At 42.3% G+C, this 12,080-nt stretch overlaps 1 protein-coding gene across 3 annotated transcripts in view; it reads right to left on the bottom strand.

Annotated features, from left to right (window-relative positions):
* Window positions 1-12,080, bottom strand: part of KCNQ5 (potassium voltage-gated channel subfamily Q member 5) — a 462,350-nt gene that overhangs the window by 45,179 nt on the left and 405,091 nt on the right. The gene's annotated exons all lie outside the window — the stretch shown is intronic.

The following is a 12,080-nucleotide window of genomic DNA, read 5'->3' as shown; positions in this document are numbered from 1 at the left end:
TAGCAGGGGAGGAAAATTCTCTCTATATAATCGGTCATAGGAAGAGGTGATATAGACCCCAAGATACTTGATCTTGTTCGTCTGCCAGCGCATAGCAAAATTAGCCTGTAGGGTGGCACGGAGGGGAGGGGAAGCGTGCAGTAGCATGGCCTCTGATTTGGTAAAATTAATTTTATAGCCTGAGAGAAGACCATATTCATCGATGAGCCTGTATAAGTAGGGTAAAGAGTCTTGGGGGTTCGTGAGAGAAAGCAATATGTCATCCGCAAAGAGAGAGACCTTGAATTCCCGGGGTCCCACCTCCACACCCCGTTATCAAAGCCGACTGCCTAATCATTGCTGCCAAGGGCTCTATAACCAATGCAAAAATTAAAGGAGACAGGGGACATCCCTGTCTCGTCCCATTAGAAAGGGAGAGAGGATCAGAAAGTGAGCCATTAACCAATACCCTAGCGGTGGGAGAGTTATAGAGAGCAGACAGTCCAGTCAGGAATTCAGACGAGAAGCCATACGTCTTCAGAGCGTGAAACATGAACTCCCACGAAATCGGATCGAATGCCTTCTCGGCGTCCAAAGAGAGCATCAGGGCTGGGAGACGTCTCTGATTAATTATTTGAATTATATCTATTGCTCGAAGGGTATTATCTCTGGCTTGACAGCCTGGGATAAAACCCACCTGATCATAATGGATCAGATCCGGAAGGACTGTATTCAAACGAGTGGCTAATAATTTTGCATAAATCTCAACATCTACATTAAGGAGGGAGATAGGACGGTAGCTTGCACAGTCACTAGGGTCTTTCCCCTCCTTGTGTATAACTACTATACGTGCTTTCAACATTTATTTAGGGAATGGAGCTCCTTGCAAGACAGCATTGAACAGGGTGCGGAGGTGGGGGACCAGCGTCTAGGAATTTTTTAAATAATAGGCTGCAGTGAAGCCATCTGGCCCGGGGCCTTAGAGGCCTTTTGTGCTTTAATAACATCCAGTATTTCCTCTGACAAGATTTCCTCATTTAACTGTTGGGCCGGCTCACGGGAGAGAGTGGGGAGGTTCGCTTGTTTTAGAATAACTACACCTTTTTAACAACCATAATAGATCATATTAAAGTGTCATCGGGTCTCAGTGGGTGGATACGTCACTTTCCTGGATTGACACAACAGATGTTATTAAAGGAATTAGCTAGGTCCATAAAAATCTTTCCAGCGTCCACGTATGCAGAAATGTTCCTCAATATATTCCATAGAGGATATCTTTCACCCCATCGTCGAGGTATTATTGGGTTAACAGACGATCCTAGATGTCCTAAATGTGGTGAACTTCAAGCAGATCTGTATCACTGCTTTTGGGCATGTCCTGTGATTAGGGCCTTCTGGACCTGCATATGGAGATTCGCGACCGCAGAATTAGTAAATTATTTGCCACTTACCCCTGATTGGGCAGTGTTGGGCATACTGCCACCTGATTCACGTACTTCGGCAGGAGGGAAAAAGTTGCTTATGGCAATTTCGGCAGCGGCTAGAAAATTGATTCTCCATATGTGGATTCAGAATTCCCCTCCAACATTAGACTTATTTAAGGAAAATATGTATTTTCTCTTACGGATGGAATGCTTGAAAGCGTCTCTCCAGAAAGGAAAATTAACTTGTAAATTCTTCTAAACATGGGAAAATTAAATAAACATTCTACCTACTCTGCTGTGAACACAGCTACATGATTGTTTCCACCAAACACTCTGGTTTGAAACTAGAATATTTCTTCAAGACTCTCCAATTCTATTATAGTGAAGGAGATTTGGGGGTATATTTACTAAACTGCGAGTTTGAAAAAGTGGAGATGTTGCCTATAGCAACCAATCAGATTCTAGCTGTCAATTTGTAGAATGCACTAAATAAATGAAAGCTAGAATCCGATTGGTTGCTATAGGCAATATCTCCACTTTTTCAAACCCACAGTTTAGTAAATATACATCTTGGTCTGTTCTTTTCCTCTGGTCTCCCTGCACTTCGATGTCTTTTTAATGTTTTCTTCGTAACAGTTGATTTTGAGCTGGAGGAGTTGGGCTTCCTGGATTACTCATCCCTATAGAAGATGTTATTATTGTTATGATCATTAATACTACTCTTATGACAAATACAATAAGATTGTTAATTAAGGCTGTCTTTCGGTAATTATATCCACTGAACAAGTAACAATGTGAACTTTCTTGTACGCTAAATGTACCTGTGATTGAATTTTAATGCATACAAATACCATTGTATTGAATAAATCTGAACTTCTTCAATAAAACATGTTTAAAAAAAAAAAAAAATTGGGTTCAAGCATCACTATCTACGGTTTGGTTGGTAACCCCTTGATTGAGGGCAGAATTATAGCCAGTTCTCCACTTGTGCAGCTCTTCGTATGTACCCTCCGTTCTGAAACCCTCACTTTCTACTTGATCACATGCCTGTCTGTTCCCTTGATTCTTGGGCACCACTGGCTTCAGACCAATAATCCTCATATTGATCAGATCAAGGGGGAGATCAAACGTTGGGAGTGCGGCCAGCTTCTTGATCTGGTTGACCTTACCCCTCCGGGTCCTACAGCCATGTCTGGAACACCTTCCATGTCCTTACAGGGATTTTCAAGATGTCTTCTCCAAAAGAAGGTGGACTCATTTCTTCCTCATCAAAATTATGACTGTGCAATTGGCATCATTCCTGGTTCTAAGCTACCCAAAGGCTGATTGTATGCACTTTCCATCCCTGATACTAAAGCCATAGAGAAGTATGTGGAGGAAAACCTGCAAAAATGGTTTATCAGACCCTCTAAGTCACAGGTAGGAGCCAGTTTATTTTTTGTATGAAAGAAGGATGGGAGTCTGGGAGTCTGAGGCCCTGCATAGATTTCCATGGTCTGAACAAGTTTACAGTCAGAAATACATATCCACTGTGGACACTCTGTCCATTTGATTTTGATTCCTGTTGTGATTCTTGGTTTGTTTCTGGACCCTGCTTGAAGTCTGATTGCCCTGAACTCTGGGTTTGTTAGTGTATATCCTCGCTCGCTGCCAGCCCTGACCCTTTTGCCTGCCCCTGATTCTCCTGCTTGCTACGGATCCCTTAGAACGTGAGAGGATCTCAATGGTCTTGGAGATACCTGGGTGTCCAGCAGTCTTGCTCTCGTAGAATCCAGAAAGAACTGCCTTCCTAAGATGGACTGGAACAAATAATTTGTCCACAGGAGTTTCTGCAGGGGCCAATTTTTGGAATTGGTTGAGAGTTACACCCAAATATTGAGCCAATCCAACTTGAATGGAAGAGGGCGGAATGATTGGCAGAGGTTCAGCTGGTGGAGAAAGATGGGAAATGAAATTTCGAGAGAGTGCATCGGCTTTGATGTTCTTGGAACCTGGTCTAAAGGTAATGATAAACCTAAAGCGGGTGAAAAATAATGCCCAACGTGCCTGTCTGTAATTCAGCCACTTTGCAAATTCAATAAATAACAGGTTCTTGTCATTGGTAATGACTGAGATGTGAATAGCCCCCTCTTGCCACTCTTCAAAGGCCCATTTTATGGCCAGAAGTCCTTGATTGCCCACATTGTAATTTGCTTCAGCAGAAGAGAATTTTCGAGAGAAATAGACACAGGGATGAATGAAGTCTGTGATCGCGGAGATCCTTATGTGATAATTGTCACTCACCAGACTGTGAGTGCTTCTTCCCGTGTGTTTAGGAACCGTGGCCGTCCACCATCCTGAGGGTCTGCGCATGCGCAGCCCTTTCAAAACCTTCAGTACCTGTTCCTTTAACTTAATTGGCTGATCAGGCAACACTCCCTATTTAAAGCACCTGCTGTCCATACCTCGTTGCCTGATCTTGGAGTCTCATTCCCCATGAGCCTCTGAAGGTGTTCCTGTGTTTCCTCGTGTATTCAGCGCTGCTGATTCCTGTGGTTTCCAGACCACTTCAACTCTCCTGTGTTTCATCGTGACTGTTAGCTGATTCCTATCCGCTGCCTCCGTGCACTACAGTCTTCAGACCACTTCAACTCTACTGTGTTTCATCGTGACTGTTAGCTGATTCCTATCCGCTGCCTCCGTGCACTACAGTCCTCAGACCCCTTCAACTCTCCTGTGTTTCATCGTGACTGTTTGGCTGATTCCTATCTGCTGCCTCCGTGCGCTACAGTCTTCAGCTCATCTCAACTCTCCCGTGTTTCCTCGAGACTGCTACAACTGATTCCTATCTGCTGCTCTCCGTGCTCAACAGTTCCAGCTCAGCTCTACTCTCCCGTGTTTTATCGTGGCTGCACCTGCTGGTTGCTATCCGCTACCTCCGTGTACCTACAGAGTCCTGCTGGCTGCTACTCCTCAGTTCTACTCGTGTCTGCAGCAGCTGATCCGCTCTCCGTGCTTCTCAGTGTTCCTGCTGGTCTCTACTCGCCAGTCTGCATCGGATCTGCGCCTCACTGCTTTCATCTCGTCTAGACCATCGCTACTCTTCAGGGTCCTCCAGGAGTCCAGTTCTACATACTACTGCTTCCTGAGTATTTGTTCCCTGCTGGTCTACCTACCTGTGCGCTGCACCTACTTGATTACCGCTTCACCCTCCAGGGACTTCGCATCCTGCCGGCCTCCAGCCGTTCAGGTATCTCTGCACTCCTGTCTGACAGCCTGCTCCTGAACCACGGTATGCATACTTCTCATTGACTGTGCTGGTGTATTGCATATCTGGCTGGACTGAGTTGTTCTCCTCTGGAGCTTACTATCCGCTGAGACTTTTGCCATCATTGACTGTGTTATCTTTTGCCCGGATAGTTTCTGTGACTTTATATTATTGCAGTGCTGTTCAGTCATTACTATATTGTGCATGTCATTGTGGATCAAGCTCAAGGTGCCCGTGTATCCTCTGTATTGCAGTCTCTCCCTGTGCTCCTCCTCACATATATATTCAGTGGTACAACTTGCTAGAGGCAGACCACTGATTCCTGTTTCCAGTGTCACCTGTTCCAGTGTCCTCTCACATAGCAGTGGTACAACTTGCTAACGCAGACCACTGACTTCCCGGATACCTTCACCTGGATCCCATTCCTTCACCCAGACAGCGGTACAACTTGCTAAACGCAGACCGCTGACTCTCATCATCTCTGTTCTCTGTTCTGTTGGACATTCCTCCTCACTATAGCAGTGGTACAACTTGCTACCGCAGACCACTGACTACCCTCACGTGTCCTTTTTCCATTCAGTTCCTCGTGTATTACTACATATATATTACCAGTGCTGCTAGTCATAGACTTTCCCGAGCATCTCTATCATCTGCTGTCTCCTTTTCCGTGATCACCCCGCTACCAGAGTACCATATTACCACCTATACTGCTCTGGTAAGCTTATCACCTGGTGATCCCTGGGTAAAGACTCCTAGTGCCCGTGACAATAATACAGCACCTGCACCCGCATCGGAGGCATCCACTTCCACCACAAAAGCTAAGTTTGGGTTAGGGTGTCTCAGGATGGGAGCAGAGATGGATGCTAACTTAAGGGACTTAAAGGAAGCTACAACATCTGAAGTCTAGTTGGCAGTAACTGCTCCTTTACAGGTAAGGGCAGTTATCTGAGCCACCAGGTCAGAAAAGGCACAAATAAATCTCTGGTAGTAGTATGCAAAGCCCAAGAATCTCTGGATGACTTTCAAATTGGTTGGGCGCAACCAATCCAGAATGGCTTGAACCTTGCTAGGGTCCATAGAGAACCCAGCTGAGGAGATTATATATCCTAGGAAAAAGACCTTCTGGATTTCAAACTCATGAAGACGATGCTGAGCCAGATCAAAATGTCATCCAGGTATACCACTACGAACTGGCTCAGGAAGTCTCGGAGTACATCACTGATAAGATTCTGGAAGACTGCAGGGTATTACAAAGGCCGTAAGGCATGACCAGATATTCGTAATGCCCTGATTGGATGTTAAGGCGGTCTTCCATTCGTCTTTCTCTCTAATGCGGATCATCATCATCATTTATTTATATAGCGCCACTAATTCTGCAGCGCTGTACAGAGAACTCATTCACATCAGTCCCTGCCCCATTGGAGCTTACAGTCTAAATTCCCTAATATAGACACACACTCACACACAGACAGACATATAGAGAGGGAGACAGAGACTAGGATAATTTTTTGATAGCAGCCAATTAACCTACCAGTATGTTTTTGGAGTGTGGGAGGAAACCGGAGCACCCGGAAGAAACCCACACAAACACAGGGAGAACATACAAACTCCACACAGATAAGTCCATGGTCGGGAATCAAACACATGACCATAGTAGGCAGAAGTGCTAATCACTAGGCCACTGTGGATGCGATTATATGCCCGTGCAGATTGATCTTGGTGTAGATTGTAGCACCCTTGAGTTGATCAAACAGAACCAAAAAGAGAGGGAGCAGATAAGTGTTCTTAATATATATTTAATTTAAAATCTTGGAAGTCTATACAGGGACGTAGACTCCCATTCTTCTTAGATACAAAAAAAGAAACCGGCTCCTACAGTGAAGTTAGAGGGACTAATAAAGCCTTTTTGAAGATTTTCCTTCACATAATCATCCATTGCCTTGGATTTGGGGACAGAAAGAGAATACAATCTCTCCTTGGACAGCTTGGAAACCGGGATTAGGTCTAAAGAGCAATCATAATCCCGATGAGGAGATAAGGTGAAGGATACTGCACCAGAGAGTCCTTAATCTTATCAGACAACCCTAAGTGGAACTGACTACGAAGTGCAGGATCGTTGCACTCGCTGTTGGTGTAACATCACCTGAACTCAGCACAGTATTCCTCGGCAGAGCGCCAACCCTGTTTCAAGTTCTCAGATGTGATTTGGCATAGGACATCTGATCCAGATTGTCATATAATAGGCCTAAGGCGTTAAAGAACGCATCTAGAGATTGTAGAGTGGGACTATCAGGGTTCAAGCCGAAGGCCCAGGTCTGGGGATCTCCTTGGAGCAGAGATATTACAAATCTCATCCTCTGTTGATCGGAGTCAGAGGTGCAGGGTCTCAAGAGAAAAATTCAACTTGCAACTTTCCATGAAGTGTCTGAATAACCTCTGATCTCCAGAGAAGCGATCCGGGAGGTTAAGTTTAGGCTCCATAGATGGGGCCAGGGTGGCTTGCGAGGATTTAGCAGCTTATTCTTGAACAGACTACCGGTAAGAGAGCTCCTGGACTACTTGTGACTAAGTCTGAATCTGACCTGCCAAGACCTGAGCAAGACTGGGTGTAGTTTGACTAGAAGCAAGGACCTCCGGTAATTTTAATGGCCCAGTTATAATGTTATGGCTAACGGCTACTAAGATAAACATTTAGAAAAGATCAATATAGGTCTTCATCTATAGAAGCCGTCTTTACTGTAGAACAAGTGGCATTCAAAGGTACTCGGATACCCCCAGGGCTTCATTCTAGCATAGTAAAGTTTTTCAATAGTGACTGTAGTGCAGAGGTGGAGACAATAATAGGAACAGTCCAAAGGTCACGGGTCAGTAGCAAGCAAGATAATCAGGGAAAGGCCAGAGGTCAGGGCAGGTTGCAAGCAAGGATAATCCAATAGACAGGCAGAGGTCAGGGGCAATCAGAATTCAAGCAGGGTACAGAAACAAGCCAAGGGTCACAACAGGAAAAAATAATAAGTCTGCAGAGTATCCACAGGATAGGAGCTGGTCATCAATGTGAGGCACATAGAACGCTATACCGGCAGGGAGGCTAAGCCCTTCCTGCCTTAAATAGCAACATGGCCCAATCAGAATTTTAGGGCAGCAGCCCTCTAATCATTTATTCATGTAGCGCCACTAATTCCGCAGCGCTGTACAGAGAGCTAACTCATATCAGTCCCTGCCCCAAAAGAGCTTACAGTCTAAATTCCATAACACACACACACACACACACACACACACAGACATACTAGGGTCAATTTGATAGCAGCCAATTAACCTACTAGGATGTTTTGGGGTTTTTTGGGACTGTGGGAGGAAACCAGAGCACCCGGAGGAAACCCACGCAAATACGGGGTGAACATACAAACTCCACACAGATAAGGCCATGGTCGGGAATCAAACTAATGACCCCAGTGTTGTGAGACAGAAGTGCTAACCACTATGCCACAGTGTTGCCCATAACATTTAACTCTATTATTAGGGATTTTATGGATGTGTCTAGACTTTCCAGTAAGAGCACATGACCAAGTAGTTTGGTTCGGCGCAATTACTTATCTAATGTTCCAATCGATGTAAAATACAAGGTGGCACAATAAGTAAAGTATCTTGAAATATTTACAAGCGTATCTGTAAAAGTTCCCTTAACAAGAGAGAATATGAGATGCTTTTAAGCAGCAATATTGTATAGCAAGAGTGCAACCTATTGTTCAGTGTCATTGTAGGCTCAGAGAGTCTCCCTGCATTGTCCTTTAATAGCTCCTGAAATGTTTCTATATGCAGGTATAGGACTTATTAAACATAATTTTTGATGCCTGGGGTTTCCCAGAGAAGAAGTTTCAAGCACTATGAGGAAAACCTACCAAATTATATTTAAAAATTGTCTCAAGAATGCTGGGTGACTTAGACTGGGTACCCCCTATAGAAAATCTCTCCCAATGCCATATCAGTAACGATTTTTAAAATGACTGGAAAAAAGAAGAAGTCCTGATCAGCATGCCAATTCATATGTACACACTATACATATTTTAAAAGACTTACCCTCAGATCTGTGCTCATCTGTCATAATCATCTGCTGAAAAGATCTGGAGATCCTGATTGTGAGTGCATGCACACTGCAGAACTGGAAGGACAGTGTTCCAGCGATGAACGAGATTTTTAGTCCAGTTTAAAAATCTTGTTCAATGATATGAAGGGTTTTGGAGCGATAATCGTTGCAGGATACACACTACTGTGATAATCGGGTCAACCGGTCGTTTATCGTCTGCTTGGTCCGATAATCATCTGAAAACACTGTAGTGTGTACTCAGCCTTAGATAGTGATTACTTTATTGGAGCTATGACTCCTAAGCAACTTACGTTTCCTAAATGGCCACACCTGGGACCTACTCAAACTTATTTAACATCACTTTTCATTGATTTACATATGTATGGTTATCTCTTATTCCACATGAATATATATTGGCTGTTTACTTTTCTGTATGTTTAAATATACATATTCTTTGTAATTTTGGAACCTGCATGATCTTTGTACTATCTATTAATAACCGTTGTTTGGAATTTATTTCTTTGATTCAATAAAAAAAAGTTTAGAGAAAAAAAAATTATCCATTATTTCCTACACATCCCTGGTAAACCTCATGGAACCGTTTAGCAGTGCTTCTCGCCATCACTGTAGATGGTGGCCCTTGGTGATAGAGACAGAAACCCAACAATCATTTCAGTCAGATATACTGACTTTCCTCAGTATATCTGACTGAAACGATGGTTGGGTTTCTGCCTCTGCAGTGCTCAGTATGCATGGTTATTTTTTATAAATAAATCTTTATATTTTCTTCAGCTTTCAGTTTTTCATCACTTGTGCTGGTTTTTTCCCCTGTTTGGACATATGGATGTTTTGCATTATCACTGTGAACCTTGCACAGTGTATTTTTTGTTAACGCTGCACTGGATGAATTGCTCTGGGACTGATCTAAGTATTGAGTGCTTCCTCCATTTATTATATATATATTGTAACAAAGGGAGGCATTTATCTGACAAGATGCAGAGAAAGCATACAAGCAGAATAAAACATTGGCGCAGTTATGCACCTAGGTTGAGATTAAACTAGGTAAAAACTTATGTGTAGTTTACAGTTTTGTTAACTTACATGATTTCCTCTCAGCAAACAGACAGGGTGTGTCTTTTAGTGCAAACAGAGCCAGTGATGGGTGTTTCCTTTTAAAGAGAAGGTGGGTGTGTCAACTGCCCATCAAGCTAAGGCTGGGGGAGGAGTATCATGTATAAAAGCTTGATTGTGTTATTTGTTCAGTGAGACCCAGACGCTGGGGAAGCTGGCTGGTCTTGAGAGAGCTGGTCTATGTCTAGCTAGCGTTTAGGGTCTCCAAGAACTGCTGTGATATCTGTATGGTGTCAAAACATTTACCATCCTGACAATAAAACTACATAAAAAGGAAGAAGTTGTTCGTGTGTGCTTCAGCAGTAGCGGGCTCGTACCACAATATACATATATATATATATATATATATATATATATATATATATATATATATATATATATATATATATATATGTAGATATACACATCTATATCTGTAGATAGGTAGATAGATAGATAGATATATGTAGATATATATATCTATCATATATATATATATATATACACAAGTTAACCCGTACATGATACTCATGCATTCTAGTCAAATCAAGCTACTTAAGGTGTTAAAAAGGTTCTCGTCATCTTCATCGCCACACACACACGCCGCTAGGCTTTTATATATTGGATAATGCTAAGAATTTAGTAGGTCAGTGTAGTATATAACTCCGCCCAGCAGGTGGCGCTGCAGCTTGAGCACTCTGTCACCCGGTAGTTTTTTACACACACACACACACACACACACACACACACACTAACACAGCATGTGTGTTCATGAGGTAAAATTACCTCACGAAAATGAGTTTGAGCCCTCAACTCGTAAATTTAGCCTTTACTACCCCTCCCACGGGGGGAAGGGGGATGATGGAAGTTAACTGACTTCACTATTATAATTTTTTTGTCAAATAATGTCAGTATACCAAATTTCAGGTCAATTGGATGAGCCCTTTCTGAGAAAATAGTTTTTTACACACACACACACACACACACACTAACACACGCCGCTAGGCTTTTATATATTAGATAATGCTAAGAATTTAGTAGGTCAGTGTAGTATATAACTCCGCCCAGCAGGTGGCGCTGCAGCTTGAGCACTCTGTCACCCGGTATTTTTTTCCACACACACACTAACACACGCCGCTAGGCTTTTATATTATATATATATATATATATATATATATATATATATATATATATATATATATCTATATATATATATCTATATATATATAGATAGATATATATATCACATACACATATATATATGCCAAAAACTGTATTTCGCCTAAATAGGAAGTTTACCAAAGAAAATGAATACAGATAAATCTAAATTTGCATTAAAGCTGTACAGCAGTTATCTCTACAATCTTTGACACTTAAATAACTACACTTCTCATCATTACAATTGTTTGCCCATGATTGTTTGAGTAGTTAGAATAAATAGTAGTAGTAGTTGACAGAAGTAAAAGAACAGCTACAATATTAAAAGTTACTAATTGAGCGTTCTTTTCTCAGTCTATAGAACAGAACAACCAATATAAAATTCACTTTGTGTTTCTGTGATTCATATAAAAATAAGTAGGTGAACTCAATTACAATGGTCACTAATGCATTTGTGCTGAATGCTTGCATCATGTACTCATTTGTAAAGTGTCCACTTTGATATCATAAGTGAGTTAGTTGTTAGTGACACATCAGATTTAACATTCATACCTGTTTATAAAAGAGACCTCGAAATAGATATTATAAAATTACCTCTGTACATTTGACATAATTGATCATTACTGACACATATACATTTTATGTACATCAAACACTACTATTTATCAATAGGTGAAGAGCCATAGACACGGTAAAAACAACTCCAAGCCGGTGAACTGGCATGCACAGAGGGACCCTGCACTGGCTTGGTGAGTGGTAAGTGTTGGATATGATCTGTCGACATACTGACTGTTGATATTTTGGTGTTGACAGTCTGATTGTCAACAGGTTTGGTGACAGCAAATCGTACCCAAGCCCACTGTAGTCAATATGTTGACGCTGAACCTGTAGACATTCTGCTGTCAACATTTTGGTGTCAACAGTCTAACTGTCGACAGGTTCGGTGTTGAAAGAGTGACTATATCCCAAGTGGTAAGACTCCTCTTACCGCTGCCAGACAGTATCAGCAGGGAAGTAAGCATTGCTCAGCTGTCCCAGTGACCTATTATTGATAAATTGCCCAACAGAAAGTTTTCAC

The sequence above is a fragment of the Mixophyes fleayi genome, chromosome 3 (assembly GCF_038048845.1).
Source record: "Mixophyes fleayi isolate aMixFle1 chromosome 3, aMixFle1.hap1, whole genome shotgun sequence".
In the NCBI taxonomy this organism is placed as follows: Eukaryota; Metazoa; Chordata; class Amphibia; order Anura; family Limnodynastidae; genus Mixophyes; species Mixophyes fleayi.
The sequence above is the reverse complement of the archived record's forward strand: the minus strand, read 5'-3'. Positions and strand labels throughout refer to the sequence as shown.